The sequence below is a fragment of the Dromiciops gliroides genome, chromosome 3, assembly GCF_019393635.1.
Source record: "Dromiciops gliroides isolate mDroGli1 chromosome 3, mDroGli1.pri, whole genome shotgun sequence".
Taxonomy (NCBI): Eukaryota; Metazoa; Chordata; class Mammalia; order Microbiotheria; family Microbiotheriidae; genus Dromiciops; species Dromiciops gliroides.
The window spans coordinates 654,477,115-654,495,595 of record NC_057863.1 but is presented as its reverse complement, the minus strand read 5'-3'; the positions used below and the strand labels follow the sequence as shown (position 1 = coordinate 654,495,595).

Below are 18,481 nucleotides of genomic sequence, written 5' to 3'. Positions count from 1 at the left end.
GAGAGAGTACCTTGGAAAGGGAAGTTTCAGACAAGTCACGGTGTCTTCTCCTCTTGCCTTGCACTACCGGATCAGCACCTGCCCTCCCTCTCTGCCCTCTTCGGTCTTTTCTCTCCTCCAGCATTCCCCAATTTGTGCTCCTAGTTGAACTACTTCCCAGACTCACCCCTGTTTCTGCCCGCTCTCTTGCACGCTCTCTCTCTCTCTCTCTCTTCCTTATCTGTCTCTCTGTTTCCCTCTCTCTGTCTCTCTCTCCCCCTTTATTTCCAGTTCTATATAATGCACAATTTGGCAATATATCCTCAGTATGTGTTCATTAAATGTCTCTTAGAGGCCAGGCATGGTGGCACACACTTATAATCCCTGCTACCGGGGGAAAGGAGGTTCCTGGACCTCTCAAGCTCCAGAGCTCTGAGCTTCCGCCAAATAACAGGTCAAGTGTCCAAATTAAATTGGGCTTTAAAATGGGAACCCCTGAGAGCAGAGGAGCCACCAGGTTACCTAAGGAGATACGAACCAACCTAGATCAGACTGCAAAGCCCTCAGGGCTAATCAGAGTAGGACCAAGAGTAGTCTCTGGACCTCTAGCCTGAGAAGAAAAAGGGAGAGCTAGTTTAAAAAAAAACCTACTCTATGCCAAGTTCTAAGCTAAGCAACGGTGGGCAAAGTGTTTAAAAAACTGATGTCCAAAGTTGTATTTTACATGTAATTTGGGAAAATAAAATTCTAAATATAAAAAGTTCCTTTATCTGAAGTTTTGTTTTTGTCTGTTTTCTTTCACAACCTGGCTAATGTGGAAACGTTTTGCATGACTGCTCCTGTCTAGCTTATATTGAATTGCTTGAGTTCTTGGCAGGGGAGGTGGGGAGGGAAGGAGGAAGAGAATTTGGAACACAAAGTTTTTTAAAAATTGATGCCAAAAGTTGTATTTTACATGTAATTTGGGAAAATAAAATTCTAAATATAAGCAACAGTAGAGGGGCGAGGAGGTGGGGAGGAGAGGGAGAAATAAGAAAGTAAAGAAGGTGTGGTCCCCTCTGTTCATGGAGCTTCCACCAAGTGGAAAGCTATGCCCAAGAATAAAGGGTCAGTGCATTAAAGAAGGAGAGGCCAAATGGGATGTGAGAAGTAGGGCTGCAGGGTAGGAAAAGGGGAAGGAACAGGAATCAGCATTTGTAGAATGGCTCCCCTGTGTCCCACACTGTGCCAGGTGCTCTTACAAATACGGTCCCATTTTAGGAGTGAGGACAGGTTTCCTGGGCAGTTCAACTCTCCCTTACAGGATGGCAGCAGGCAGGTACTAAGGACAGAGGGCATTGGAGTACCAGGCAAAACAGCAGGAGCAGGAGGCATTTACCCATTTTATGGCTCTAGATCAGAGATCCAGATCCTTGGGCCACCTGCAGCCAGAACCAGATCAAAATGTGACTGGTAAATATTTAACAGAATAGTGAAACCGACACTAAGACACAGACGGCATTACACTTACAACCAAGTCAGTGTGACACGGGGATCGTATATATAGGTGAGTGGTCCCCGTTACTGTGTTAATTTGACACCACTGTTCTAGAGCATACACACAAGGAGGAAAATCCTCTGAGATGAAACTGGGAAGGGGGGGATGATGTCAAATTGCTGAGGGTCACGAATGCTCAAGAAAGGAATGGGGACGTCATGCACAGCTGAGCAGGGATGCACTGAAGTATCTTCCACAAACAAGAGGTATAATCAGGTCTGCATAAGGAAGCTGAACCTGCCAACAGTGGGATAGATGGACAGACGGACGGATGGAGATGGACAAATGAAGAGGTGGATGGAGGGACAGATGGATTGATGGATAGAATAGGGAAGAGAACAGAGAAGTGAGAGCCAGGTAGAAGGTTACTGTAGTAATCCAAGAGGCTCTGTATTAGGCTACAAAGAGAACAATTAGGATTGAGATTGGGCATGAGAAACTACGCTAAGGAAAGAGAACGCTGTACAGCTGTCCAGACAACGATGTCCAGCTGAGGCTTGTCTTGAGCGCCACCTACTCAACAGAGAAATCTGCCCTTTTAAATTCTCCATGGAGCCCCAGCTCACTCCCCACTTGGACTCTCTGTCTTCTCAAATGGTCAGTTCTACCCAAGGCATACCTTCTGCTGGACTCTTTAGGCCCACAGCATCCTTTTCTTCCCATGAAATTTGATTTTCAGCCAAAGTCCTATAGAGATCTCCTGGAGTGAAAGGCTAAATGCACCTGCATTACAACCCTCTCTCTAAAATTTAGTCTTTCGCACCTCCCTCCACATGCAGCTTTTGTTTTTTGCCATGCCCAGGTCAAAGATTTGTTCACTATGAAAGGAGAAACGAATCACCTGAGAATGCTGCTTATGGCCTATCAAATGGGTGCCCATCCCAATTCATCTCATAACGATCCCCTAACATGACCTGAGACAGGAGAGTATGCCTAGGGACTATTCACCAGGTTCCACAACAAGTTAATTCCTCCCTTCCTTCCCCAACTAACCAATGGGCTACTTATATCAAATCAAAATGTACTTTCTTCAGAAATCCTTCATTCTTCATCTGAACCCATATTAACATCTCTTTTCCCCTGAATTTCTAAAGTCTTGAATGTCTGCACCTTCTCATTTTGGTCCTTTTAAAAACAATGCTAGAAAACGCATCATTAATACATAGAAAATAGTTGGTCTTGCCTCAAGGAAACTGAAATCCCCATAATAAATTGGACTATCAATTATATGTCTTTTGAATTCACAGCACCAAGTTCAGTACTAAATTCCTGGACAAATTAATTCATCGGGGTCAGAGGAAAGGGACACTAGTGCCTTCCTCCTGAGATTATCTCCAATCCATCTTGTACATACCTTAGTTATAGGTTGCCTCAAGGTTTGCAAAGTGCTTTATAAATATTATCACATTTGATCATCACAACATCCCTGGGAGGTTCCCCATTTTACAGATGAGCAACTGAGGCAGGTGAAGTGATTTGCTCAAGGTGCCATGGCTAGTAAGGGTCTGAGGCTGGATGTGAACTCAGGTATTCCTGACACCAGGTCCAGCTTCCCACCCACTACACCACCTGGCTGCCTCCATTACTGCAATGTCATCTCCCCTATTACAGCGTGAGCTCTGTGAGGGCAGGGTCTCGGGTCTGCCCTTTTTTATATCCCTGTGCTTAGCCCAGTGCCTGGCACATGGGGAGCACTGAAGAAAGTCATGTTTATTGGCTTGACATCAACTATTCCTGGGAAGCATTTCCTCAAGGAGTGAGGACTACCCCCATCAAAATGGACCCCGTTTCCTAGGTATTTCAGCAAAGAAGAAAATCCAACTAACCTGGCACCTGGGTGTTGGGATCACAGGGACCATTCTCTCCTGAATACTTCCCTCTTGGGGAAGAGCAGAGTCCTCAGAGGCAGAGCTGGGAAGCAGAGAGGAAAGATGAGAGGCTAGCATTTCCTTGGTCCCAGAGAAAACACATCCCCCACCTCCATCAAGGGCCTGAGGTTACAAGAAAAAGATGGCACCACCCTTGTTGCCCTGCTCCCAGGAGAAGGGAAAAGGGCCACAGTCTTTGCTGCCTGGGGAGGCTAAATTTTACATACAAGTATCTCCTGAGAGATAATAAGTAGCAAACCCCCACATGTGACAAGCGAACATCACGCTTCTACAGAAGAGGAAGCTCTAGGATCAAAGAATGAAGGCTTTAAAGGGAATTTCAGAGATTATCTCATCTCAGGTTTTAGAGACAAAGATGCTAAAACCCAGAGCATGTTCAATGTTTGTACCAGGTACAAGTATTCAATGGTACAGCCGGCATTCAGAACTGGGCTCCCTAAATCCAGAGTTCTTACCAATGAAGGCCCCAGGCAGCACAAGTGAGTTCTATACCCCTGGTTCCCAAGATGAGAAAAGAGGGGCAAGGGTTTGCTATCTAAGGAAACTGAAGGCACCACACAAATCCCTGAAGGTGGCCACAGATGACCAGCACCCAGCTCTCCTCCTCTTCCCCTGACTTTAAATTCTGGGGTCCAGGTTTAGCCCAATGTAGCAGTAGGGATGGATACCACGAGGCCTGTAAATGACTGAATGAGTCAATGAATGAATGAATCAATGAAGGAATGCCACTGAATGCCCTTTCTCCCCCAAACTCAGGCTCAGAGGCTGGGTGCAGTTCATCCCAGGAGTTTCAGCTCCAGGAGGAATCCTCCCCATCCACAGGGCCCTAACTCTGGAATATGCAATATAAGAGGAGGCAGAGAACGTGACCAGACTGGAAAGGGTAGAAAGGGGGAGGAAGAAAGGAAGCAGGGAAAGAGGGGGTGGGGGGAGAGAGAGGGAGAGAGGAAGAGAAGAGAGAGGAGGGAGGGGAGGGAAAAGGAAAAAGGGGAGATAGGGAAGGGGGAAGGAGAGTTAAGGGGACAAGGGGAAGAGCAGAGCAGAGGGAAAGGGGAGGGGGAGGGGGAGGGGGATGAGGAGAAGGGAAAGAAAAGAGAAGTGGGAAGAGGAGGAGCGAGAAAGGGGGAGAGTAAAGAAAGAAAAGATGGGGGAGGGGAGGAGGGTACGGAGTAAGGAGAAGAGTAAGAAAGAGAGAGCAAAGGGGGAGAAAGAAAAAGAGGAAAGGGGGAAGGAAGGGGAGGAGGGGTGCACAGAGGGGGAAGAGAGGAGGAAGAGGGGGAAGAAGGAGGGAAGAGATAAAGGGAAGCAGAGAGGGGAGGAGGACGGAGGAGGAGAGCGGGAGCCCGGACAGGGCAGCGCCAGGGGAGGTGGGGAGGGACAGGGGGCTGAGGCGGCCTCTCTCACCAGGCGAGGAAAAGAGGACAACGAGGAAGCGGAAGTCCCCCTCGGGTGGCCTGGGCCCCAGCTCCGACATTTCCGGCCCCCCCACCATTCCTCGTTGGTGACAGTTTCCATGGCAACTGACCGAGAGCGGTCCAGGGACTGGAAAGGAGGCATAGTCACGGGCAGTGCCTTCTGGGAAAAGTAGTCTGGCGGACCACGGTAGCTCCTGCGCATGCGCAGGAGAGGGGCGAGCCCCTCGGGTCTAGGCTTAGTCCACGTGGTCTAGGCTACAAAGGAGTGCGCCCCTCCCCCCACACCTCCACCACCCCACCCCCTCCCTCTCTGTACAGCCTCCCGGTTCTTTTTCCCTCTTGTCTGCGATCAGATTCTCTTCCTCCGCAGAGTCCAGGGGTGGAAGAAATAATCAATAATTCTGCCTCACGAGGCCGTGGCACAATAGCTGAACGTAGTAGGCACTTCATAAATTCTGGTTGACCAAGGCCAGTTTAGATAAGAAGTCAAGCCAACAAGCATGTATTAAGCGCCAAATGTGTACTAGGTGCCTTGCTGAGCACTTGGAATATAAAAAACAAAAACCAGTCCACCCACTCCTTTGATGAGGGCAGGAGATGGGCAGCCTCTCCAGCCCTGACCTTGTGGCCTTCAGAATCTCTCCATAGCTTGTCCTGGGCAGGGTTTGTGGTGCCTGCTCCTGGGTAAAAACTGCTATATACAGGGCACCTAGGTGGCACAGTGGATAGAGCACCAGCCCTGGATTCAGGAGGACCTGAGTTCAAATCCGACCTCAGACACTTGACACTTACTAGCTGTGTGACCCTGGGCAAATCACTTAACCCCAATTGCCTCACCAATAAATAAATAAATAAAACCTGCTATTTACAACTCTGCATTAATCAATAAAGATTTATCAAGGGGGTCTTATGTACCTAGCACTGTGCTACACCCCAGGGATACAGAGAAAAAAGTGAAAAACAGTTCTCAAAGAGCTTATATTCTAATAGGGAACATAACATACATACGTGTGTGTGTGTGTATACTATCCCTACAGAGAAAATGTCAGGTTATCTCAGAGGAGAGGGCTGTCTTACTTTTGTATTTGTATTCTGAGTGCTTATCAATGTTTGGGGCTTAATCAGTGCTTGTGGATTGATACCTTTTACACACCATTTCTGCACTGCCTTTTATAAGGTTGCAGCTTGCTCATGCCTACCTGTTCCTTTCCATTTCCTTGGATGCAGCCTATGACCTTAATAACTTGGAAATTGTGCTATTCTATGACTCACAGCCATCTCCTAGGACCAGAAGAATATTGATGCTAAGAAGATATGCTTGGTTTCATGGAGGTGCTTGAGCCCACCAAAAACAATGCCCATCTTCCCAAAGTCAATTCCAATTGCTTTCTTCCTCCTACTCAATTCTGGACCCAGTTCACAGTTCATGTGCCATGTTGCTTTGGGTTGGTGAGAAATCATTAGAACTATGTCCAATTTAAGTGGACTGATGCTGAGTGAAGTGAGCAGAACTAGAACATTGTACACAGTAACAGCAATATTGTGTGATGATCAACTGTGATAGGCTTGGCTCTTCTCAACAGTGCAATAATCCAAGACAATTCCAAAGAACTCATGATGGAAAATGTTCTCCACATCCAGAAAAAAGAACTGTGGATTCTGAATGCAGATTGAACCATTCTGTTTCTACTTTTTGGTTGTTTTTTTTTTCTTTTTTGATGTTTTTCCCTTGTGTTCTGATTCTTCTTTCATAATATGACTAATGCAGAAATATGTTTAAAGTGATTGTACATATATAACCTATATCAGATTGCTTTCTGTCTTGGGGAGGGAAGAGAAGGAGGAAAAAAATTTGGAACTCAAAATCTTGTGAAAATAAATGTTGAAAACTATCTTTACAAGTAACTGGAAAATAATAAAATACTTTTATGATAAAAAAAAGAACTAAGTCCAAAAAGCAATCAAACTGTGTATTCCCTTTGACCCAGAAATACCACTGCTAGGTCTGTATCCCAAAGAGATCAAAAAAATGGGGAAAGGACCTGCATGTACAAAAATATTTATAGTTGCTCTTTTTGTTGTGGCAAAAGAATTGGAAATTATGAGGATGTTCATCAGTTGCAGAATGGCTGAACAAGTTGTGGTGTATGAATGTGGTAGAATACTATTGTGCTGTAAGAAATGATGAACAGACATATTTCAGAAAAACTTGAAAAGTCTTACATGAACTGATGCTGAGTGAAGTGAGCAGAACCAGGAGAACACTGTGCACAGTAATAGCAAATTGTGCAATGATCAACTATGATAGACTTAGCTCTTCTCAGCAATGCAATGATCCAAGATAATTCCAAAGGACTCATGATGGAAAATGCTCTCCACATCCAGAAAAAAGAACTGATGGAGTTTGAATACAGATTGAAGCATAATCTTTTCACTCTCAATGTTCTGTTTGGACATGGTGAGTATGAGATAACTTTAAGGTATCCAGTTCAATGCCCAGTAGTTGGTGACGGAGGCCTGGAGTTCAGAAGAGAGATACGGGCTGAATCTATAGATCTGAGAGTTACCTATATAATGATCATAACTCAACCCAAGGGAGCTGATAAGGTCCTTACACACCAGTGGCTTCATATAACATCTAAGACTAAATATAAACTCCTCTATCTGGCATTTAATTTACAACCTGCCTCTAACCTACCCTATCAAGTTTATTACACATTACTCCACTTCCCAGACTCTGTGGTCCAGTCAAACTGGTCTTCTTGTCATTCTTCACATATGACTCTCCATATCCAGTCTTTTCTTTGTTCTTCCAACAGCCTTCCAAATACAATGAGAGCATTTGGATATATCAACACCTCTAAGTAGTTTATTTCTTCACAGTACTGTCCAAAGAAAACATCAATTAATCAAGTTAACAGTCACAAAAATAAAACAATGAAGTTGTGAGAACACATTGTAGCTTACAGAGAAATGATGGGTGCTTGCTTAGAACTGCAAAAGACCTATCAGATCTTTGGAAAGGAGAACAGTTTTTGACCAAACAAGAGATAGAGTATATTATAAAATGCAAAATGGATGATTTTGATTATATTAAATTAAAAAATTTTTGTACAAACAGAAGCAATGCATCCAAAATTGGAAGGGAGGCAGAAATCTGGGAAACAATTTTTGAGGCCAGTGCTTCTGATAAAGGCCTCATCTCTAAAATATATAGGGAATTAAATCAAATTTATAAGAATCCAAGTCATTCCCCAATTAAGAAATGGTCAAAGGATATGAACAGGCAGTTTTCTGATGAAGAAACCAAAGCTATCTATTCCCATATGAAAAAATGCTCTAAATCTCTAATGATTAGAGAGATGCAAATTAAAACAACTCAGGTACCACCTGACACTATCAGATTGGCTAAAATGACAAAAAAGGAAGAAAATAAATGTTGGAGAGGCTGTGGGAAAATTGGAACACTAATGCATTGTTGGTGGAGCTGTGAGCTGATCCAACCATTCTGGAGAGCAATTTGGAATTATGCCCAAAGGGCAATAAAGCTGTGCATACCCTTTGACCCAGCAATTCCACTTTTAGGTCTTTTGCCCAAAGAGATCATGGAAGGGGGAAAGGGACCCACATGTACAAAAATATTTATAGCTGCTCTTTACGTGGTAGCAAGGAATTGGAAGTTGAGGGGGTGCCCATCAATTGGGGAATGGCTGGAAAAGTTGTGGTATATGAATACAATGGAATACTATTGTGCTGTAAGAAATGATGAGCAGGAAGAGTTCAGAGAAACCTGGAGGGTCTTACATGAGCTGATGATGAGTGAGATGAGCAGAACCAGAAGAACATTGTACACAGTATCATCAACATTGAGTGTTGACCTACTGTGATGGACTATATTCTTCTCACCAATGCAATGGTACAGAAGAGTTCCAGGGAACTCATGATAGAAGAGGATTTCCAAATCCAAGAAAAAAACAGAAAGAAAGAACTGTGGAGTATAGATGCTGATTGAACAATATTATTTCTTTTGTTTTGGGTGCTATTGTGTTTTTTTTTTCTATTTTCAGGTTTTGCATCACTGCTCTGATTTTTTTCTCTTGTAACAGGATTAATGCAGAAATAGGATTAATGTTATTATGTATATATATGTGTGTGTATATATCTATATCTATATCTATATGTATAGAGATATATAGACATAACCTATATCAGATTACCTGCTGTCTAGGGGAGGGGGGAGGGAGGGGAGGGAGGGAGAAAAATCTGAAATTGTAAAGCTTGTATAAACAAAAGTTGAGAACTATCTTTACATGTAACGGAAAAAATAAAATACCTTATACATTAAAAAAAAGAACTGCAAAAGAAAGGGAAAAGAAACAAGCATTTATTAAACATATATTATGTGTCAGGGGCTTTGCTAAATGCTTTACAAATATAATCTTATTTGATCCTCACAGCCATCCTAGGAGGTAAGGGCAATTGTCATCTCCATTTTACATTTGAGAAAATGGAAGCAGAAAGAGGTAAAGTGACTTACCACTGAGTCACTAGCTGCCCCCTGATTATCAATAGTATTTTACAATGCTTGAGGTTGACTGGGTGAATAGAGTATTAGACTTCAAGTCAGGAAGACCTGAGTTGTATTCTGCCTGAAATACTTACTAGCTTTGTGCCACTGGCCAAGTCGCTTAATCTTTTCAGCCTCAGTTTCCTTATCTATAAAATGTGGATAACACCACCACCTACCTCATAGCTTGGCTAAATAACAATTTGGCAGGAGATCGATGTCCAATAAATCAGCAAAGATGGGTTGGAGTAAGATTGTGAAGCACCATAAAAACTAAACAGTTGTGTTTACATTTTATCCTAGAGGGGAACGAAATGATTATTAATAACAAATGATTTGCAGATATGCAGAGTTTCCCCTTTTTTCTATCCTCATTTCAAGACCTCAGTCTCTGAAGGCTGAGCTAACTTGCTTCTCTATCTGACCCCACCCAACCTTACTAGGAATCTGGTTTAAGGTAAATTCCATTCAATCAAGCTTGGGTAGAGATAGATGCTTTTGTCTACATTGCCCAAGGCTGGGGGGTGACTGCAGCATAGGGATAGTTTCTCATGGGAGCAAGCTTACCTCTCTTTGTAAAGTCCACCTCTCATTAAACTGTTAACCAATAAGAGTTTATTGCTAAGCGGGCAGCTAGATGGCACAGTGGATAGAGCACCAGCCCTGGATTCAGGAGTACCTGAGTTCAAATCTGGCCTCAGACACTTAACACTTACTAGCTTTGTGACCCTGGGCAAGTCACTTAACCCCAATTGCCTTACTAAAAAAAAAAAGAGTTTATTGCTGTCTGATGGAACATGTCTGGTCCAAAGGTAGCCATCCTTTCTCTTTAATGGAAGGAAAGGATAAGGAGCCTTTTTTGTCAATCATATAGTCAATTTTGTCAATCATAATCATATTGATTATAATTTACCCCAAAACTTTGTCTCTTGAAATTATTTTATTTGCACAGAGGCAAAAGGAAGTCACAGGAGTTGGTTGAGTAAGGATGGTCAGGTGAGCATTTATGGTAAATCACATTGTCAACATAGACTGTAATGGAAAGAGATTTGAGGCAGAGATCAACTAGTAGGATGTTACAATAATCTAAAATAGATGTAGTGAAAATGGGAATTAAGGTGGTAACTGTGATCAGAGAGGGGATTGGATGTTAGAGAAGTTATTAAAACAAAGACCACAAGACCCAACAACTAATTAAACGCATGGGGGTGGGGCCTCCATAGCTCAGACCGCAGCATCAAAGATCTATCCTTTACAAGCCTTTGAAAGTGCCACCAGCAATTAAGGCACAGTTGGTAGTGATTGCACAGGATGTGGACTCCATAGTGCTAGTGGTCTTCCTGTCTGCCTTGTGCTGAAAAATGGGAATTCCTCACTGTATCATTAAAGGCAAAGCCAGGCTGGGACACTTAGCTCACAAAAAGACTTGCACAAGCATTGCCTTCACACAGGTTAAGCCTGAAGGTAAGGGAGCCCTGGTTAAGATGGCAGAAGCCATCAAAATTAGTCACAATGACAAACATGATGAGATCTGTCGTCACTGGGATGGCAACGTTCTGGGTCCAGAGTCAATGACTCATATTGTCAAGCTGGAAAAGGCAGAAGCTAAGGAACTTGCAACTAAATTGGGTTAAATGTATGTTTGATTTTTCCCTATGTAAAAATAAAAATTTAAACAAAAATATATACAGAATCAAACGAAATAAATTCCTACATTGTCCATGTCCAAATAATATATATACATATATGTATTTCAATCTGCATTTTAAGTTCTCACATCTCTGTGGGGATGGAAGTTGAATATTTTATCATGAGTCCTATGAAGTTGTGCTTGGTCATTACATTGATTAGAGTTCTTCAGTCTTTGAAAGCTGTTTGGTTTTTGGGGGGTTTTTGTTTTTTTGGGGTTTTTGTTTTTTTGGGTTTTTTTGGTGAGGCAATTGGGGTTAAGTGACTTGCCCAGGGTCACACAGCTAGTTAAGTGTCAAGGGTCTGAGGCTGTATTTGAACTCAGGTCCTTCTGAATCTAGAGCCGGTGCTCTATCCACTGCGCCACCTAGCTGCCCCTAAAGCTGTTTGTTTTTACAAGGTTGTTGTTATTGTATAAAAAACTCCAGAAAACTGCCTCTCTGCAGTTCCACCCAATACTTTTAAGACCTAGCAGAATAAGCAGAATTCCTTTTTCACATAATAGCCCTTCAAATACTTGGAGGCAACTATTATTTCTCCTCTATATGGTCTATTCTTGAAGTTAACAATCCCCAGTTCCTTCAGGTGATCTTGATGTGCCTTGGTCTTTACCCTCCTGAGTGCCCGTGTATGGATGCACCTAATCAATGTCCTTTCTAAAATATTATGCCCCAAACGGAACTCGGTGACCTTGATGGAATCATACCAGTACAAAAAGATTTCCTGCTCTTAAGTCCTGCGTGTGAAGCCCTTCTTAATGAACCTTACGATTGCAATAGCATTTTTTGTTTTTTTTGTTTTTGTTTGGTTTTTTTTTGCAGGGCAGTGGGGGTTAAGTGACTTGCCCAAGGTCACACAGCTAGTAAGTGTCAAGTGTCTGAGGCCGGATTTGAACTCAGGAACTCCTGAATCCAGGGCTGGTGCTTTATCCACTGCGCCACCTAGCTGCCCCCTGCAATAGCATTTTAATCACATTGTTGACTACTACTGAGTTGGCTATTCCAATACAATCTCAAACTTTTTTTTTTTTTCAGAGAAATTGTTATATAGCCATGACTCTTCCATCTTGTACTGGTGAAGTTGATTTTTTGAACCAAAGTGTAAGAGTTATATTTATCCCTTAATAACGTTTTGTTTTAGCAGATTCAGCCCACCATTGTTACCTGTAAAAATCTTTTTAATTCTGACACCCTCTCATTTGGTGAGTAAGCAAGCTTTGCATCCCCTGTAATTTTTAACAAAGTTTTACGGATGCCTTTAGGTTCATATCAGTTTCATGCTACTTTTCTTATAGAACTCTTCCTCTCAATAAAGAAAAATGCTTCAGCAAAACCAACTAGATAATGGGGATTCAAACTTCTTTCAAGCAGTTTGCCTTCTGATAATAGCTAACCCCATGAGGTTGGTGCTATTGTTATCATTTTATGTGACTTGCTCATGGTCACACAGCTAGTAAATGTCTGAGGTGAGATTCAAACCCAAATCTTCCAGATTACAAGTTCAACACTGTTCACTATGACACACTGCTTAACCTCTGTTTGCTTCAATTTACTAAAGCAGAAAACAGCAAACCACTTCAGCATCCTTACCTCATGGGCAGTATTGGCATGCTATCTATGGTCCACAGGGTCACAAAGAGTTGGACATAACTGAACAATAACCAAGTATATGAGTTGTTCCAATATAGTTGTTTGTGTGTTTTTTTGTTGCTGTTTGTTTTTGGTTTGTTGTTGTTTTTTGCGAGGGGCAATGGGGGTTAAGTGACTTGCCCAGGGTCACACAGCTAGTAAGTGTCAAGTGTCTGAGGCCGGATTTGAACTGAATCCAGGGCTGGTGCTCTATCCACTGCACCATCTAGCTGCCCCAGTAATCACTTTTTTTTGGGGGGGGGGTGAGGCAATTGGGGTTAAGTGACTTGCCCGGGGTTACACAGCTAGTAAGTGTTAAGTGTCTGAGGCCGGATTTGAACTCAGGTACTCCTGAATCCAAGGCCGGTGCTCTATCCACTGCGCCACCTAGCTGCCCCCAGTAATCACTTTTAAAAGGTTTCATTTATTCGTAGTTAGGTGGATTCATTGTTTTAATTGTTATTGTTGTTCAATCCTTCAGTTGTATCCAACCCTGGCAGAAGCACACCAGGCCCTTCTGTCTCCCACTATCTCCTGAAGTCTGTCCAAGCTCACATTCTTTGTTTCCATGACACTATCTATCTGTCTCATCCTCTGCCATCCCCTTCTCCTTTTGCCTTGATACGAGGTCCTACATAATGCATCGATGTCAAATTCTGCAGAACCTTCTAATGGCGTACACAATAGTTCCATCCTTAGAACTATGTTTGTTCAGCACTTAAAAAAAACCACAGTAACAAGAAATTAGATGGTGGCACAAATAATATTTATAGAAGACAGAAAGTGAAAGGGTGAGGAGATGGAAGGGGGCTTGGAGGCCATCTTGTTCAATTCCGGGGTGTTGGGTTTGTTTTTTTTGGTGAAGGAAACTAAGACCCAGAGAGATGAGGTGATTTGCCTAAGGCAAGACAGTAACAGAGCTAGGAGATGAATGCAAATCCTCATTTCAGATCTAGTGCCTGTTCTATTATGCCATGTATCTGTACTTTTTGGGGGAGGGGGCCAATGAGGGTTAAGTGACTTGCCCAGGGTCACATAGCTAATAAGTATCAAGTGTCTGAGGTCAAATTTGAACTCAGGTCCTCCTGAATCCAGGGCCGGTGCTTTATCCACTGCGCCACCTAGCTGCCCCCCCATGTATCTGAATAACTAATACATTGGATGATGTAATAAGAGTCAAAATCTTAAAATCAATAAACATTAAAGGAAAATCAAGTATAAGGTCCCATGATAGTTACTATGGGTATGACTGCATATATAACAGTTATAGCCCTTAAAAAGTGTCTACCTTCTCCTTAGGTCATACAAGTATACAATGAAATAAACACAAAGTAATTTGAGGGGGGAGATGACACAAACAACTTGCTATCTGTTAAATAGTCAAATCACTTTATTTCTGTCTTATTAACACTACCTCTAAGTTATAACTGGTCAAGAATTTTCACACTACCTATAACTGAGAAAAATAAAATATTGTATTCTCTATTTTTTCATTTAAAAAATTTTGACCAATGTGAATTTTTGACATATAGCATTTAGCATAAGATGCTGACTTAGTCCCATTTCCGGCCACTTTTCCCAACAGCTGAAATGGAATTTCCCATTATTTTAAACAATAAATCAGCATGTTGCTTTGCATTTTCTTTTTTTTTTTACTTGAGTCTTTTTATATAAAATAATTAATATGGTAATGTTTTACATAATTGTACACGTATAACCTATATCTGATTGCTCACCACCTCAGGGAGGAGGGAGAGTAAGGAGGGAGGGAATGAGAGAGGGATAGAATTTGGAACTCAAAACTTTAAATAAAGAAATGGGGGAAAAAAACCCAATAAATCAATAGGACATGTCAATTTAATTCAATCAATATTTATTGAAAGCTTACTATGTGTAAGACACTATGCGAAGCATTGGGGATCAAAGGGAAATAAAAGTATATCTTCCCTCAAGGAATTCTATATACAAAGGAGAATAACATGAAAAATGGGCAAGGAAATATGAAAGATACACAAGGTAATACTGAGTAATTTCAAGAGGTAGAAACCTGTAACAATGAAGGATGATCAAATGCCTTGCATAGGAACTGGAGCCCTTCCTTAAAAGAATATAGGAGGGGCAGCTAGATGGTACAGTGGAGTCAGGAGAACCTGAGTTCAAATCTGACCTCAGACACTTGACACTTACTAGCTGTGTGACCCTGGGCAAGTCACTTAACCCCAATTGCCTCACCAAACAACAACAACAACAACGGAAAGCAATCCATACAAAGACAAGACAGGGGATGGGGAGGATGGAATGTTATATATGGGAAATATCTATGAATCCAGAGTGGAGCAGAATCAAAGACTCTCTAAGAATCACAGAAATATATGGAAGTTTATGGGTCTAATGATGAACAGCAGGTCCATAGAGCTGACTAGCTAAGAATGGCTGCATGGTAATACATTTTAAAAAACAAATATGGGGCAACTAGGTGGCGCAGTGGATAAAGCACCAGCCCGGGATTCAGGCCTCCCTGAGTTCAAATCCAGCCTCAGACACTTGACACATAACTAGCTGTGTGACCCTGGGCAAGTCACTTAACCCTCATTGCCCTGCAAAAACAAAAACAAAACAAAACAAAAAAACAAATACAGAAACTCTGGAAAAGTAATAGAAGAGTTTCTATCACAAAAGAATCCAGATGTCACAAAATATGGTTATTTGTGGACCATAACATAAAGGTAGGAATTGTTTAACAAAATTTGCATCTCCTTCAATGTTTATCATAGAACTCTGAACAATAAATACTTGATAACTGTGTTTTGAAGGAATGATTTAAAAATCCCTCTATCCAAAGACAATCAGTTTCCTCAAAAGTGGTCTCCACTTTTTTTTTTTTACCATACATCTTTATCAATAAAAACTTTTTTTTGAGGCAGGATTCTAAGAAAATGGCAGAGTAGTTCAGAAAATTTCTTGCTCTCCAAAATTCCTCCACAAAAAAAAAAGATAGGAAACTACCTCAGAGTGAATGTAGAATAGCAGAAGTGAACAAGAGTCAGGGTAAAGCTGTTGTCCTCCTGTGACAATTTGAGGGGACTCTGGAAAAGACCCGACCTCTAAAGATGGAAGTATGACCTGAGTGAAATGCCAGCTCTTGGGATTCAACAAGCAATAAGCCTGGGGAGCATTTGGGAGGCAGTCTTAGACTCAGCAACTTTTACCTCATGGAAGTATGGGGGTCAGATAGCTGAGTAGGAGAAAATTGAAGGACCTTCCAACAGCTGTGCTGACCAGATACAGACAGAGGCAACAGACCTGGGGGAGGAGGAGCTAGCACACTCCTGTTGAGTATAGCAACAGAGGGGTGGGGACTCTGCTCTCTATGGGATATTATAGGAGACTAGAGTACCTGGTTCCAGTTCCAGGACAGAGAGGACAATTGAATTTTGCAACCATAAGAGGAACAACAAGGAGTAAGAGTGTTTGCAGGACAGCATGGCTTGGGGCTCCAGCCATGTTTTATGGGTAGAGAAGAGTGCCTAAGGCTGGGATGCAGGATAGAGCTCAGAAAATAACAGTAAGAAGGACCTAAGGCCTGGGGCATCATTCCTCACACCTTAAGATAGAACTTGGTTATAATAATAAGCTGCTAAAAATAAAATCAAACAAAATAAAAATGAGTAATCAAAGGAGAAAGAACCCAACCATAGATAGATACTAGGAAGATAAAGATCTGGATTTACATTCAGAGGAAGATAGTGGAGTTAAAAAAAAGTCAATCCTTTTTCAATGAGAAATAATCAAATGGTCAAAAGTCCCAAAAGAGTTATTGGAAGAACTTTAAAAATCAAATAAGAGGGGGCAGCTAGGTGGCACAGTGGATAAAACACCAGGCCTGGATTCAGGAGTACCTGAGTTCAAATCCAGCCTCAGACATTTGACACTTACTAGCTGCGTGACCCTGGGCAAGTCACTTAACCCCAATTGCCTCACCAAAAAAAAACAAAACAAAAAGAAAACCTAGAAGGAAGCACAGAAAAGTTGACTTGTAAGAGGAAAACGACCCCTGCTCAATAATTCTCTGGAACTCAGTCAGAGATGTGCCAAAGGCTCATTTATTTTCATTCTCTCAAGAATGGACACTTGCAAATAAGTGCTACAGCCAGCAAGTGCAAGGGTGGAGAGTGAGGGCTCAAAGGCCCCTTTTTAATCCCTAGTCCCTAACTCGAAGGGACCCTCCCCTTTTTCATCATTGGCTGAATTACTCAAGGGTTACAATCTATTTGGGAAAGCTAGCTAACCAGGAGGCAGTATTCTTTTTTTTTTTTTAAGTGAGGCAATTGGGGTTAAGTGACTTGCCTAGGGTCACACAGCTAGTAAGTGTTAAGTGTCTGAGGCTGGATTTGAACTCAGTTCCTCCTGAATCCAAGGTCGGTGCTCTATCCACTGCGCCACCTAGCTGCCCCTGGGAGGCAGTATTCTTAACCCTAATTTACATAATTATTATTTGGGTTCTCAGCTAATGTGGGAGGTGATACAGGACATTTCTTCAATCTTCCCTTATATGGACACAGCCCAGAAGAGGACCTCATGGAGACCACCTCAGGGCTCCTTGAACCATGTGATCTGTTTGCTGGAGGGGAAGGAGGGGGGACTGAGACCTTTGTCCTCAAATAGGTCTGGAAGAGTGAAATTTAAGGGGTGACAGTTATATCCTTATTGAGAAGAGACCATTACCCATTTCCTCACGAGTTGCTTTGAAAACAATGTCTAGGATTTATTACATATTGCATAGGTTTTCATGAAATGGAAATTTATTGTCTTATATTGAATTTTCTGCTGTGTACTTGGAAATGTTCTTTTTTTTCCCTTTTTTCCTTTTGTATTCGTTTTAAATGAATAAAAATGTTTTGAGCAAGTACCCCTCAACATATATACATTTATAAAACAAATACTATTCTACTAATAATTACATAGATAATAAAACAGACACAAAATAATTTTTAAAGTGATATAAATAGGAAATAAATTATTTTAAGATAATTTGCTAATAGTGCAAAAACAACTTTTACCTTCTTAATCATAATATTTTTGTGAGAATGAATATGCTTCGTTATTTTTCAAAAACTTGTTTTAACACTTTGTGATTATATAGTGATTCAAAGATTCAGGTCAAAGTTCAGTTTATTTTAATACCTGGCTTTAATAGTTGTCATAGCTTAAATAGAAAGGATTCAGATTATAAGAACCCAACAAAATAATCACTTCTCAAAGGCAACAGGGATGATTAGGAGGTGAAAATCAAGTTTTACTCTCTACCTCATTACATTCATGCTTTCTTTTCCCTAATCCTAAAACAACAATAACAACAACCTTGTTACTCAAGGAAAAAAAAAAGTGTCCCTAGTTCCTGGAAGTGACACTCCTATAAGTGGCTGCTGGTTGTTAATATTCTACCTCCAGACCCCCTCTATCAAATTACTTTGTACTAGTTTTGTAGGATTGTATTGTCAATGCATGTTTTTTCCCCTAGCGAAACGTAAACTCCTTGATGGGGGCCCCATTTTGCTTTTGCCTGTGTGTCTACCCACAGTTCCAGGACCTAAAACTTATAGATAGGCTGGGGGTGGGAGGGGGGGCTTTACACATATGCTTAATAAATGCTACACCTCTTTCTCTTATGCACTTCTTATCTGCAATGAGGAACAAGGGATCATCAAGGAATACTCATCTATTTCCACCTTGTTTGTAAAAGACACTGTGAGAAATCCCACCAGCAGGACCACATA

At 41.7% G+C, this 18,481-nt stretch overlaps 1 protein-coding gene across 7 annotated transcripts in view; it reads right to left on the bottom strand.

The window, feature by feature from the left end:
* Positions 1-4,911, bottom strand: part of LOC122748974 (intestine-specific homeobox-like) — a 70,285-nt gene extending 65,374 nt beyond the window's left edge. For 5 of the 7 annotated variants that reach the window (XM_043995089.1, XM_043995088.1, XM_043995092.1 and 2 more), the window contains exons 1-2: positions 4,810-4,911; positions 3,343-3,427 (exon numbers count right to left, since the gene is read on the bottom strand). The gene's annotated coding sequence lies outside the window, so the exon portion shown is untranslated. Of the gene's footprint in view, positions 1-3,342; positions 3,428-3,860; positions 4,297-4,809 lie in introns of those variants that run through there. The other 2 variants (XM_043995091.1, XM_043995093.1) reach the window with 1 other exon arrangement.
* Between the last annotated feature and the right edge of the window lie 13,570 nt (positions 4,912-18,481).